Below are 14477 nucleotides of genomic sequence, written 5' to 3'. Positions count from 1 at the left end.
TTCCTCCTTCAAGTGAAAATCAGAGTGATGAAAAAGTTTGCATCCTTGGGTCTCACTGTCTTCCTGCAGTTTTGGACCCTCGCAAGCAGCTATCATTGGTAAAAAAGAGCCTCTTTTTGCTACTTTCAGCTAGAAGTTCAGAAAGCCACAGCCACCTCCAGGCTTTGATCTTGAGCCAAAGCCAAAACCAACCTCCTTTGTTCCCCAGACCTTTTAGTTTTGCTTTGACAGACACAAGTGTTCTTCTCTGTCTTTTCTTCTTCTCTCTGTTCCCCCTTTTCAGCCCCCCACTCCCTAGACCTTGGCTGGGATTCTGCAACCTTATCGCATCCCTGTGGGAGAAGGTGTGTATGAACTTCTGCTTCATAGGTCACCAAGACAATGCTGGACCAAGGGAAGCAGAGCCTAGGTGATTTGGCCCCAAATGTTAAGACAATGGGCTTTCCTGCCATTGTTTTCTGTCAGTCTGTCTCACTGCAGGAGGCGATGCACACTCTGTCCTGGTGGCTAAAAATGCCCAAGAGGGAAAGGGAAGGGCCACAGCAGACATCTGGGGTCAAAGAAGCAGCGATTTCTTAACCACGTGTAGCCACAAATGGAGCTTTGAGGGAGGGGACTGCAAATAGCAAATTATTTCCAGATGTTCAAAGTCAATTCAAACATGCCACCTACTGGACCTGAGCTTGGAAACTTGGTGGAAATGGGGCAGATGGCACTGAAGAACCAGGGAGGATGAGCTTCAATACTCATGAAGCATTTATTTTAAAAGATAGTCCGTCCCACACCTCTTCTGGTCTCTGGACTTTATGATCTGTGTCCTCAACTCTGCTCTGCAGGAAGCTTTCATATAGCCAAAAGCTGAAGAGATCAAGGCAGAGGGCATGCAGAATTTCCCCGGAAGCTCTGTGGGAATAGTCTTTCTTGTATTGCTTTGCAGAAGGAAAACACATCAGAGCAGCCAAAGTACAGGCTTTTTAATGTGGAAATCTTGAGTCTGCCCCTCCTCTGCCGGAGCCTGCTTCATGGGATGCTGAGCAAGTAGGGCACATTTTTAAATGCATCCCCTAGTTTAGGATGCTGCAGCTTCAAACATAATGGCCTGTGGTTTAGAGGTGCTGAGCAACCTTCAGAGTCATTAGTTTCAAAATATTGGATGGTCAGCACTTCTGGAGCTCTTCATGTCTCAGTTTCTTGGCATCTGAGAAAACCTTGGAAGTGATCACAGAGAGGATGGTGAGCCATTTGCCCTGGGTAGGGAAGGTAGAGAAGTCCATGACTCATTACCTTCCTACACATCTCAAGGCAGTGCAAGTCACCGCTAGTGAGCTATAAGCCCTTGGGAACTGTGTGTGCTCTGGATCTGATGGAACTGAAGGTGGCAGAATTGAGGGGCACATCTGAAGTACTGCCATGACCCTTCCTGTGTCTCAGAGCTTTGTCAGTTTGCTCACTTGAAAAAATGCCTGCGTGGCTCATAGGCAAATGAAATCAAAAGAAAAGAGAAACCATCTAATACCGAGACAGGTAAATGTTCTTTCATACTTTGTAAGTGCCACTGAGGGCAAAGCATTATCATTACAAAAACAGCTGCTATTTGTCTAAATTCTTCCCCAACCTTTGTGGTAGATCACTTTGGTCATTTACATTGCAGTTCTTCCCTAAAGCTTTATCACAAGGATTTGGGCAGGAGTTCAAGTACCTGTCAGCTGGAACTGTGCTCCTACTAAGCCACCTAAAGACTGACATTCCAGGTCTCCTCTCATGGAGAAGAGCCTTGGTCCCCTAACTGAGCTTCAGCATCCTGAGTACAAAGCCTGTCAGATTTCATTGTTAACGAGTGAGGAAATAAATTGGCTGTAATTATTCTATGAAGAGCTTAGATGGAATTTTACAGGGAAGAAGCTTTGTCTAGAGATTATAAGACAAGACTCTGAGCCAGGATTCCCAGGTTTTATTTCTGGTTCTGATCCTTGTTCCTTGAGTGGCCCTGTGTGAATGTTATATCTTAGTTTTCCCCCATCTGTAAAAAGGGGTGATGATATCCATCTTCCTGGCATAAATGTTTGTAGGCTTAATTAATTAGCAGCAGTGAAGCATTCTGAGTTTTCAGTTAGAAGATGCCATAGTGATAATCGAAGAAATATTTCTAGCTGCCTTTGATATTTGTCTTTCTCATTCTTTTTCATGTATAGTTGACAATATATTGAGGTTCAATAAGGCCAAGTGCCGGGTCCTGCACTTGGGTCACAACAACCCCAGGCAGCGCTACAGGCTTGGGGCAGAGTGGCTGGAGAGCTGCCTGGCAGAAAAGGACCTGGGGGTGTTTGTCGACTGTCGGCTGAACATGAGCCAGCAGTGTGCCCAGGTGGCCAGAAAGGCCAACAGCATCCTGGCCTGTATCAAGAACAGTGTGGTGAGTAGGACCCGAGAGGTGATCGTCCCCCTGTACTCGGCACTGGTGAGACCCCACCTCGAGTACTGTGTCCAGTTTTGGGCCCCCTACCACAGGAAAGACATTGAGGTGCTGGAGCAGGTCCAGAGAAGGGCAACGAAGCTGGTGAGGGGTCTGGAGCACAAGTCTTAGGAGGAGAGGCTGAGGGAGCTGGGCTTGTTCAGTCTGGGGAAGAGGAGACTGAGGGGAGACCTTATCGCTCTCTACAACTACCTGAAAGGAGGCTGTAGAGAGGCGGGGGTCGGTCTCTTCTCCCAAGTTACAGATGATAGGACAAGGGGTAATGGCCTCAAGTTACGCCAGGGGAAGTTCAGGTTAGATATTAGGAAATATTTCTTTACTGAAAGGGTTATCAGGCATTGGAATGGGCTGCCCAGGGAGATGGTTGAGGCACCATCCCTGGAGGTATTCAAGAGAGGAGTTGACATGGTGCTCGGGGATATGGATTAGTGTTGGGTGGTGTGGTGGTGTGTGTGTGGGTTGTGTGTGGTGTGTTGTGTGTGTGTGGTGGTTTTTTTTTTGGGTTTTTTTTTTTTTTATTGGTTGGACTAGATGATCTTAAAGGGTCCCTTCCAACCTAGGTGATTCTGTGATTCTGTGAATCTGTGACAGCCCTCAATGAGAGAGAACAGAGCTTTCAGTCTTCTAACTGGTGGCTGGGCATTAAGGAAAACTGGTGTGTAACTAGGTAATAAATTCACTGAACTTGCATCTCTTCTCAGGCTGTGAAGAACAGACAGACAGACTCTTGCTCAACTATTTGATAGTCTAAAATTTTCAATGAATTGTTTTATGCAAACAAATCTTTTTGCAAATGATTCACCATGACTTTTGTTTGAGTAGTTTCTATTTGTGCAGAGTGATTGGCCCATCGACTCACATGGTATTGTGTCTGCTACGTAAATGGATCACGCTCAGGCTCCCAAATACCTTTCAATACCATACAATCACAGAATTGCTCAGGTTAGAGGGGACTTCAGGAGGTCTGTAGTTTATCCTCCTGTTCAAAAGAGGAGGAGGTCAGCTATAAGAACAGGCTGCTCAGGACTTTCAACAGCTGGGTACTGAAAACCTTCAAGGATGGTGATTTTTGAAGCAATCATCTTTGTCCTTACATCCAACTCTAGTCATGAGTCAAATGGGTTTGACAAAATGCATTTGACTCATAGAGCTACTTCTAGCCATAAGTCAGTCTCTGAAGTTTTTCCTTCCCCTGACTTCAAAAAGAGTTCTAATCTTTTTAACCTCTGCTTTCCCTAGTAAATGTCTAACATATGGTCTACAGGAGATATGGACCACCAACAAAATCATGGGAAGCTCATGGACTTAGAGAATGGATGTCAGTGAGACACTCCAGGAGAACAGGATTGGCTCCATGCCTGGCCTGTGTAGGCTTGTCAGCATAAACAGTATGGATCTCAGGCACCATCCACTGTCTGTATATTTAGGCTTTAAACTTAAACCAGATCTCCAGCTTCAATCATCACGTGCTTGCTACTGATGTTCAGCTCTGTCCTGTGCCTGTCATCCCATCTCCTGTTGTTTGGAGACACAGTGCAGAGAGAAGTTGTCCCCTGCAAATGGGAAATAGAATCTGGGTGTGCTCCTCATCATCTCTTCTTCTTGCTGGCAACCTTATTGTTCTGAGGAAGTAAGAACATGCTCTGAGAGCTTTTGGGTGCAGAGTGAGGCCAGTCATGAAGGAAGGGTGTGTGTGTGTGACTACTTTTTAATTGGGTTGGGGAGCTCACCCTTTCAAAGCCTTGAACCATTGAGTGTTCATGGTGCCTAAGTGAGGTGCTCTGCTGCAAAATTGGAGCCATCTTCTGTAGTACCTCAGTGGGTGCTACTCAACTCTGGTGCAGCCGTACTCAAAACTGTAGTTTGTAATGGACAACACGATACCACCCATGCCATGCTGAGATACATACTGACCTCTGCCTAGCTGGCAAGAGGAGACTTTCTGAATGTCTGGTCTCTCGTCTGTGAGAGATCTCTTCAGGTACCGACTGGCGCAAAACAGTTACGCACAAAGGCTGGCAGCAGAGCAGCCAGGACTGGTGCTAAAAGGCATGCCTCCCCTCTCTTTACAGTACACGGATTTCCAAAATCCCATGTTTGGGCAATTCTTCTAGCTTCTCCTCCTTGGACAATATTAGGTATGTAATGACACCTGCCCAGATAACTTAGAGGAAATTGTTTTTTTCAGACTGGCATGTCAACTGGTGCCTGAAGCCCGGTGTTGGGCAGTGTGCTAGAGATGCACTTGTCCGGGAGTCAGGCAGCACTACAGCAACGAAATAAAACATCAGAATTAACATATGTGAAAAATGCAGAGTCTGCACACCGGTGTCTGACATAGCTGGTGCAGCTTGGGTGAGTGAATGGCTGGATGTTGTTTCTAGCTCATCTCCCACCCAAAGACCACCTAGAACCTTTGTAAATGTGTGGCTACTTCCTCCCAACAGCACTCACGTGAATGCCATGGTAATTATTATTTCTATATGCCAAGAGGTGCACTAACTAGCCTAAGGCAGTTCATCATGCTGTGGTAAAGCCCAGTCTTGTGACTCTTGGACCCCTGAATTTTCCGTGCAATTAAAGACAGAAATCATTCCTTTACCAATTCCATGACACAGCACTGGGTGATAATCAGGCAATCACCTGAATGGTTAAATGAGCCCTCTAAAGCCCTGGAAAGAATGGTTGAACTTACTGTTGGATTTTCCTATCTTGTTTTCTGGCAGACAGAAAATGAAATCTCTTGTAATGAATTTAGCTGTGAATGTAGGTACTGCAGCCTGTTTTTAATGTCAGGATTATTTACCAAAATTGTGTCCCATCAGAGTGGGAAGGGAAGCGATCTCATGGTGCAGCCTTCCTACACATACAAGAATGTATTTGTGTGATGTAGTCACAGTCTTGAACCAGCTAATCCTCCTTCCCTTCCAGGATGGCTTCTGCACCACTAGGTCTCAGTGTCAGAACACTGTTTTTCCAACAGCTGATGATCTTTCCCTGCATTCAGGGAAGGGTCTTGCTCTTTACATGCTGGGTCAATTGCTGTCCCAGCAAGGACAGTAGCAACTGCTGTGAAGTGAATGTTGTGTACCTCTTGGACCTGATGTAATGACAGGAAGTCCTGGGAAGCCACAGGTGTTTATGACATGCCATAGATACTGGTGGGTTTTGCCCCAGATGTGAAGCCTACAGTAGGAGTGAGAAGAGACCCCTTTGCCCCGGCTGTCTGCAGGGTGTCTGCAACCCACAGCCCAACCGGTGTTGCCATGGTCACACTGTCTGCCCTGGGCCCACAAATTCTGATCACTTCAGTGAAAATAATTTGATGGAATCAGCGAAGATGTGGGGTTTTCAGTTACACACACTCCTGCAACCATCTTCTTTGTGCCATGGTTTCAGTAAGTGAGCAGACAAGTCCGCTTGTAAGACACAGTGGCGTGTCAGCCAGCGGGGATGGTTACAAACGTGGTTTTCTCCAGCTCTGCTTAACAAGACCTCCTCCTGCTGCTTGGAACAATGTGTTGTTACCACAACACGACATCTAGTTAAGAAAAGAAAGCCAAGCACAATCCACTCAAACTTCAAAACTTCCCCCTTCCCTTCACCAACAGCGTTTTCTCGTCAGGTTCAAATTATTTGCCAATGAGAGCTGGAAAAAGCCGTTGCTCTGGTTTGGCCTTTATTTATTTGCTGCCCAAAATCAACAGAAGGTATTTCTGGGAAGCGAACATCAGGGGGTGCAAGAAAATGACATTGGCCTGTAGTAAAATTAAGACTAGCTTCTTCGAGAGCTGGGCCGCGGTGGTGGTTCATACTACTCCCTTGCGGCTCCGCTCCCTGGGCTGATGTGTCTGGGCTACAGGCTGTAATTTCAGTTTTTGGTGAACTGAGAGCAAAATCCCAGAAGCCCCAGGCAGCATTACCCAGCCTTGGTGGGCAGGCTGGCTGGGTCACCTCTCCACATCTGAGCCCACAGGTGAGGTACGCTGGGAGAGCAGCGAGATAGACACTTGGTGCTTGTGCTTGCTCTTACTATTATTCTTGAGGGACTCTGCTGCAAGTTTGCGAGGGAGCCAGGTAGTGCATGGATGTTGTACAGAACTTCAGTCTCCCAGTCTGTCAAGCTTGAAAGTTTTTCCAGCTTTCAATTTTGTCTGGTTTCTTTCTTAAGACTCCCCCCTTCTTCAAACGGAGCCTCAACTCTGGCTGGGTCCCAGAGATAGATACCAAATGGCGCTTTTTTCCCTTTCTTTTGCTCTTTCTTCCTTCTCGTGAAGCTGGCAGACTCTCCAAACACACATCCAACCAACGCACAGTGCATTCGAAAACAGGCCATCTGGCTGAGCACTCCTTGAGAATGAGAAGACAAGAAAAACAACCCTCTTCGAGCTGGCAGCCGAAAGGCAGGCAGCCCGTACGTGGACTTGATCTCGTGGTGCAATCCAAGAGCCGTCCAATCCAAGGGCATTGCAAAAAAGCTCTTTCCTAATGAGCAGAATACGGCTGTCTCCAGAAGCGGCTCCAAGTCAACAATTTGAGTGGGATGCTGTAACTCTTCTCGCTGCACATGTGCTCATTAATTAAAGCCACTTTGGAAGATGCCCCTGACACCCCCGCCGGGGCTGCCAGCCTACCCTCCCCGAAATCCTGCTTGCAGCTTTGCAGCCCCCTGCTGGGCAGGGAACTGCAGATGCCCAGGGGAAGGAGAGGGCCATCAGCATCCAGCTCTTAACCGCAAAACGGACCCCTTGCGTCACCGGTGAGCAGCTGCGCGGGGAGTAGAGCACTGGAAGGAAGTTGCACTCCATTTGCTTTGCTGTCGTTTTTCTCCCCCGTGAGTTTGGTAACAGCCAGAGTGCCCCAGGCATAAAACCACTCTGAGCAGGTCAGCAAGCAACAGGGAGGGAAGTGAGCTGAGCAACCTGATAACGCAATTCTTGGCTATTTTTCTGATGATTAAGGACTGGGTTCACAAAATCAGGGTGGCTGAGGTGAATGCAGAGCCATTAGTAGCCAAATCCCTCAACAGTGAAACTAGTAGGAGACTAGTTTAAAACAGATTGAAGAAATTATATCACATTAGGTAGAGAACTTCTGGAAGTTGCTGGCCCAGCAGGCTGCAGAGGCAGACAGCAGCAGCAAGCTCAAAATGGGATTAGACAAATTTGCAGGAAACAGATCCATAAATGGACACTAAAGGGGAGAGGCAGGATGTACAATTTAACATCCCAGTTCAACAAAGGTGATGTCCAGGCCTGCGTGTTATCGCTGGGTAATTTCTCACCTTGCCCCAGTTGGGAGCAGAGCACTGGGTGGGGAGGGCCACTGCTCTGGCCCAAAAGGGCTGTTCTGCAGTTTTTATTGTAGGATTCAGTCCCTGTGCCAGGCTGATCTGAAGGTCATATGAACAGATTGTTGCCTCTTTAAATTACCAGAAGGAAGCTAGAATCTGATTTTTCTCAGAAAAAGCTGGATTTGTGGAACATGTTTCCGTGAATGTTAACATTCACAAGTCCTGGCTTAATCTGCTTGATCTCCCAGTCATTACATTTCACACAGTGACTGGGTGATTCATTTGACCCTTTGTCTTCTTACTTAGGATCTCCTTGTTTCTGCATCTGCCCCTTTTGTACTGATGGGAGCAAGGACAGCTCAGCCTTTGGCAGATCTCACCTATGTGTGTATGGGTTTCCAATGACTACTTACAGCTCTGCATCTCCAGAAGGTTATTTCTAAGATTTCTGCTGTGGCTTCTTGCATGCAGTTGTGTTTCAAGATGAGGGACTAAAGCTCTTGATCTTTTGACTTTATTAACTCAAGGGTAGAGTTCTATAAGTGAAAAATTGATTCCTTATCTTGAAAAGTTATGACAAAGGACACACAGTGCCCATCCAGGTCCTTAAGAGCTCTGTGTTTCTTGCTACTAACGTATCACTGCCTCTTCCTTTTATCAACGTACAATTTAGTTGTCCCCAGCTGACAAAAGGTGAGGTCTAAAATCGAGATTTTGCATTGTTATCTTTTTAAACCTACTGCTTTATAAGTTTTAACAATGACAGGGAGACGTTCCTAAACTGAAAATAAAATAAAAAATAGGGATTTGATAGAGTAATATGTGCCCTTTCTTTGGCACTGACTTAATTTGAACATAGGTGGCTAGTTCAGAAAAACCTGGAGGTGTCAAGAGATAGAGACCTGTATTAAATCAGAATGAAGAACAGCAGTACAATTGCTAGATCATACCAGAGAGAATGTAAAGAGTAACCGGGAACCTTCAGTGTGGAAAAAAGATGGGGAAGAGGGCAAAACAAATTAGAAGGGATCTGTGGGTCATTGAATCTACTCCTCTGCTGTCATGATATCCCACAACTGATAGAGATCTGTCTTCAAACAGTTAAGTTTTTTATTCCCATTTTTCCTCTTTGGAGGTTATTCTGAACTTTACCTTGCTGTTGTTTTGAAAGCTTCTGCTAGTTTGGAGCCTGAATTTATTTATGACCAGCATATGCCCATTTTAAGATCTTTCCTTTTTTAAACTCTAACCTGCTATTAGCCACATTTAGTAAAAGTGTTAGGGCATAATTCATCTCTTACAAATATGTGTGTTCTGTTATGCTAACGTTGTCCCTTTTTTATTTTTAACTTACAGGAAAGCAGAATAATATGCAAAGACAAGATGAAACAGATGTTTCAGGTCTACATTACAATTCAGACAGAAATTTAAATCAGCTGAAGACATCAGAACAAAATGCTTTGTAAGTGTTTCTGTGCTATCAATTACTCAAGGGATATTTACAGATAATACACCTTTCAGTACATATTGCTTCCTTTACAGCCTTTGATGGGATCTTGTGAAAGGTAGATTCCCTTCAGGAATGTGCTCTGTGGTCTGCGGCAAGTCAGCTGGAGCTCTGGGAGCAGGGTGTCTCCAGAGACCAGGTTCCAAACTTGCTTGAGATGTTTGTGTAAACAGCACTGTTGACAAAGAGAGAATATCAGGGTATATTCTTGTGATACTGAGAATGCAAAGCAAATATCAGTTGTGCTGTAGGAGTGTCATTTGTGCCTTATATTCCAATAAAATGAATTAAATTTTCTTCAGGTTGATTCCAAAATTAGATGTAGAAAATGTCCAAACCAAAACCAGTGAAAAGGATGCCAGTTGGAACACTTTTCTAGTGAAAAAATGGGCATTGAGAGAACAGATACTTTCATAGAAAGTGTTCACTGTCCTCCAAATGTGCCCCCTTCTCATAAACCCAGAAGCCTTAAAAGTAAAAGAAATTTGATTGTTGGCAGTTTGGGGATTATTCCCCTCCCTTCCCCCCAGCGTTTTCCAATGGAAAATATTCAGGGTTTGGGTTTTCAGCTGTTTGCTGCAATGTCAACATTTTCCAAAGGGTGAAGGAGGAGAAAAAAGAAGAAAAGAAAAAAAACGTGTTCTGACCAACTCCAGTCAGAGCCAAATGGCTCAGTCCTGGATTTGGTCAGGGAAGTATGCTGGAGGGGAGAAAATGGGAGTGTCTTGGTTTCACGCACAGCCTGACTGGGCTGAGGGCTGCGTATCAAGATCCATTCCTATGAGTCAGTCTGGCCGACATTTCGCCAGGGGAGTCTGTGTAGTGGCTTTTAAGTACTTCAGGTCAATAAGTTAGTTGCAAACCCTGCCTTGCTGCTTGCCATGGCCACTGCAGCTCTCTGTGCGCGTGTGGGATGCACACAGGTACACTCGGTTTGAGTTCGAGTCTTCCAATATTTCCATGACGTCTTTGACTCAGAGAGACAACAATAACACCTGGCACCTATCCAGACTTGAGAATTCAGCTCTCCCCCATTCATAAAAGAGGAGAAAGGAGTAAAATGGCATGTGCCTATAAACACATGATTGTGTGGGTCCCCTGCCCAGGTGACGCTGTCTTGTGCTGTGCAATGGCTGGAATTTAGCCTTAGAGAGCCCTGGCCAGCTATGGATGGGCTTGCCCTAGGTAGGGAGAAATGCTGGAAGAGCCAACATAAAGGCTGCTAAACTACACATGCACATGCATGCGCCATCCTGCTTCTGGGGGAAAAGGAGTGGCTTTGTTTCCCCAACACGTTGCTGATCCTCAGCCGCCTGCTCAGCCTCTGAAAAGCTGTCCCAGCACTTGGGCACCCTCAAATCTGAGGAAGACAAGGGCCATCTTTGCTTCTGCCTCTCCAAGGGGGCTCCCACAGCTGCAGTGGGGGAGCTGGTAGATGGATGCATACCCAGACTAGGTCTTTGTCCCCCTCTAGTGACTCGACTGCAAAAGAAGTGTACTGAGTCCTACTCCCTCCAAGCAAGATGGTCATTATTTTAGGCCAGGATGTTGAATGGTTTCCTTTCTGAAGGCCAGTAGGACATCTAAGCACCACTAGCAGGTCATATATTTATGCACACTCAGACATATCCATTACCAATGTAAACAGTAATTAGGAACTTGACTTTCTGCTCTAATAGGCCACGTGTGCTTACTTCTGTCCCATGGAGGACAGCAGTCACAGGCTTCAGACGACAGCCCATGCCTAGTCTTCCAGGATACCCAGTTAGGGCCACCGTTACCAGTGCAAAAGCACATGCTCTCCATCTCTTGTAGCCAAACACTTGCTGAGTCACAGCCCAGTCCCCCGTATGCTTAGCAAGTCGCGTCAGCCATCTGTCACCAGCACATCCTCCTCACCCCGCTGTGACTCCACAGGGAAAACAACGGGAGGCAGATTATGTTCAGCTGAGGAGCCAGGCTCTCGTGCGTCTTGGCTCTGAGTAACCCCTGGATTGCCTTCTAACCAGTGGTGAGGCCTTTGGCTCCTCTCAGTTTGGCCCTTTGTCAGGGAAGAAAGCGACACTCAGGTTCAAATGCTGAAAGCTTTGCCTGACTAATGAGTGACTCCAAACAAAGCCGACTCAGGCAAGACATGGGTAGCATTGTGTGAAATGTCCCTCCTACAGCCAGATCATCTACACAGCCCTCCGCACTAGTGTTCTCCTCCAGCCAGTGTTTAAAAAATAGCACCAAAATATAACGTGCCCTGTTTCCTAAGGCTTTGTCCCACCTACCGTGTCAGCTCAAGTCTATAAGAGCAGTCTCGCTGTGTCCTGTCCTAATGAAACCCCATGTTTCCCTAAATTCAGGTGTGTACCAGAGGTGGACCCCTGGAGCGCACAGCCCCAAGAGATGGGATCACTTCGTGCCGTGTGCCTGCATTACCCACCAGATGAGGCACTGCCCAGGTATGGGAGCTAGCTGGGGAGGGGTGTAAGCAGCTCCAAGTAGGGATTCACACAGGATTTCACAAACCTAGACCCCCGCACTGCTTACCACAACCTCCCTGGCCAGGGCTCCTCTCTCATGTGCTTGAAAGTCTGTTTTCCCCATGAGCTCCCTGAGGGAGAAATCACCCACACCAGCAATCTGACCTTCCCACTTTATCCCAAGGCGATGAAAGAGTGCGGAGTGGATGTGGCCTTTTTTGTTCTAGAGGAAAAAGTTAACTCAATGCCAGGCACAGATCCCAGGCTGTATAGTTCAAATCGCGCTCCAAGCACATAATTCCCATTTGTGTTTGTGTGCACGCAGGGCAAGGGTGGGGGTTGGCGGGGGGGTGTGTGTGTCTGAATATAAGAATGTAATTGTCATAATTTAATCCAAAACTACTTCTTGGAATAAAAAAAAACCAAAACCAGGCCGACACAAAACAGCATGTTCAGTTATAAACACCACATGAAAGAGCCGTATTATGTTCTACTTGGTAACTGACATCGAACGTTAATGTTCTCAGCTGCCCACTACTGGGCAAAGGCCTTTCCAATGCTCCCCCCCCCGACACAAACAAAAGCCCCCAGCCAAACTGCGGCACAGATACCAATTTCTGAGGCCGCAGCGAAATTCCACATAGAAAGTTCATTATGGGCAGAGGAGGCAGGCAGGCAGGCTGCAGGAGCAGCACAGAGCATAGATAGCCATCTGGGACGGGGGGGGAGCGCACGCACATCTCCTGCGAGGCCATAAAAAAGTTGGCATGTGCCGTGTGAGCCATGGAGGGTCCTCTTCCCCCAGATTTCCCATAATGGACCAGTGTATTCCCAGAGCTTTGAGTCTTACTGGCACCAGAGCTGCTCATCTGCGATTGATTGACCTGGGTGCTTGGCAGGCTGGAAGCAACAGCAGTCGTCAGGAGTGGTGCTGTGGCCCTTGGTGCCCTTCCCTTCTCCTCCCAGGCCTTCAGCTGGAGCGAGTCGTTTGGTGTAAAGGAAGCACAGTCATTCTGGCTGGGATCCTCAGGGGTGCTTACCTACTTCGCTCCGCATGGCACTGCAACCCCCCCAAAAGCACCCAGGAACACCCAAGACCTGATAATTCACTCGGTATTACTTCTCTCTCTCTGGAGGGAATTCAGGGAAGGCAGGAAGCCTGTGGGACGAGGAGGTGATCATAGAATCATAGAATCGTCTAGGTTGGAAGAGACCCTTGGGATCATCGAGTCCAACCATCTACCCTACTCTACAAAGTTCTCCCCTATACCATATCCCCCAACACCACATCTAAACGTCTCTTAAACACATCCAGGGATGGTGACTCAACCACCTCCCTGGGCAGCCTATTCCAATGCCCGACCACTCTTTCTGTGAAAAATTCTTTCCTGATGTTTAGTCTAAACCTACCCTGTTGGAGCTTGAAGCCATTCCCTCTTGTTCTGTCATTAATTACCTGTGCGAAGAGACCAGCACCAACCTCTCTACAGTGTCCTTTCAAGTAGTTGTAGAGCGTGATGAGGTCTCCCCTCAGCCTCCTCTTCCTCAGACTAAACAGTCCCAGCTCCTTCAACCGCTCTTCATATGATTTGTTTTCCAGGCCCTTCACCAGCTTCGTTGCCCTCCTCTGCACTCGCTCCAGCACCTCGATATCTCTTTTGGATTGAGGTGCCCAAAAGATCATAGGAACCTCTTGGAACAGACTTAATATAGCGCGATGAGGAAATGCCCTCCAAACACTCCCTCTCATGTGTGGTGGTGGTGGTTGGGGTCCTGTCTGAACTAAAGGCTCTGTAAAATCGTCTGCCAGAGTCGTTGCAATAGGATATAATGAAATAAATGCCTTTGGCTTGAAGAATATGTTTTTTAGCTTCACGCTGACCTTTATTTCTTGTGGGGCTGGGTGACATTATTAGCCCCTGTCGCGTACTGCTGAAGGGGGGCGTCTGTGTCGTGCTGTGGGTGGGAGATGAGTTATTGTCAATATGGAGCTGATCTAGAGAACGGTTCCTGTTTTTTACTTATTTTCTGTTCTTGTGGTGTGCCATGACATGTCGGGACAAGGCTCCCGCGCGCGTCGCCTTTAATGCCTCCGGGTCCCGACCGTCCCTGGAGACAAAAGGGCAGCGCGTGCCGGTCGCCCGAAAGGTGGAATTGAACCACTCTGTCGCTAGACAGCTACAGGTTTGAAGCCTGCACCCCAGACCACTGAGGGTCATCCGGGCAATTACAGCACCTCCATCGCTCCCCTATATAAAGCCCTAGAACTCTGCCGCCCTGACGTTAAGGCGAGGGGTGCTTTGGCCGCAGGGATGTGTCTTCTGCCGGTTGCCGGTGGTGGGAACGACTTCGCAGCGGGTGGGAGCTTCCCACGCCGGGAAGAGAGCGGGTGGGCACAGCCTCCGTTTCCCACCCAGCAGCACCCGCGATTGTATGCAAATTTAAGGGCGGTGATTGGCTGTCCCTGAGGGCGGGGCGGGAGGGTGAGTCACGGCGCTTCCCAGAAGGACCCCCGCGCCCTTCCCGACGCTCTTCCCGGATCTCCGGGGTCCCTTACAACATCGGTGCGGGGCCGCCCCCGCCCCAGCCTCCGGGGTAATGCGATCGCCCCTCTTCCGCGGTCTGGCAGAGCAGGAGGCGGTGCGGGATCAGGCTTCGTGCAGCCTCCAGCGCCCGGTGCTGTCCCGACACCCCTGTGCCTTTCTCCCACCCGGGCTGGCTTCCCGCATGCGG

General features: G+C 47.8%; 1 non-coding gene across 1 annotated transcript; it reads right to left on the bottom strand.

The window, feature by feature from the left end:
- Positions 1 to 13882: 13882 nt before the first annotated feature.
- TRNASTOP-UCA (transfer RNA opal suppressor (anticodon UCA)) lies at positions 13883 to 13969 on the bottom strand. The gene has a single exon. It is a non-coding gene; the product is annotated as a tRNA-Sec (tRNA).
- Positions 13970 to 14477: the final 508 nt, after the last annotated feature.

Source organism: Numenius arquata, chromosome 2 (assembly GCF_964106895.1).
Source record: "Numenius arquata chromosome 2, bNumArq3.hap1.1, whole genome shotgun sequence".
NCBI classification, from domain to species: Eukaryota; Metazoa; Chordata; class Aves; order Charadriiformes; family Scolopacidae; genus Numenius; species Numenius arquata.
The sequence above is the reverse complement of the archived record's forward strand: the minus strand, read 5'-3'. Positions and strand labels throughout refer to the sequence as shown.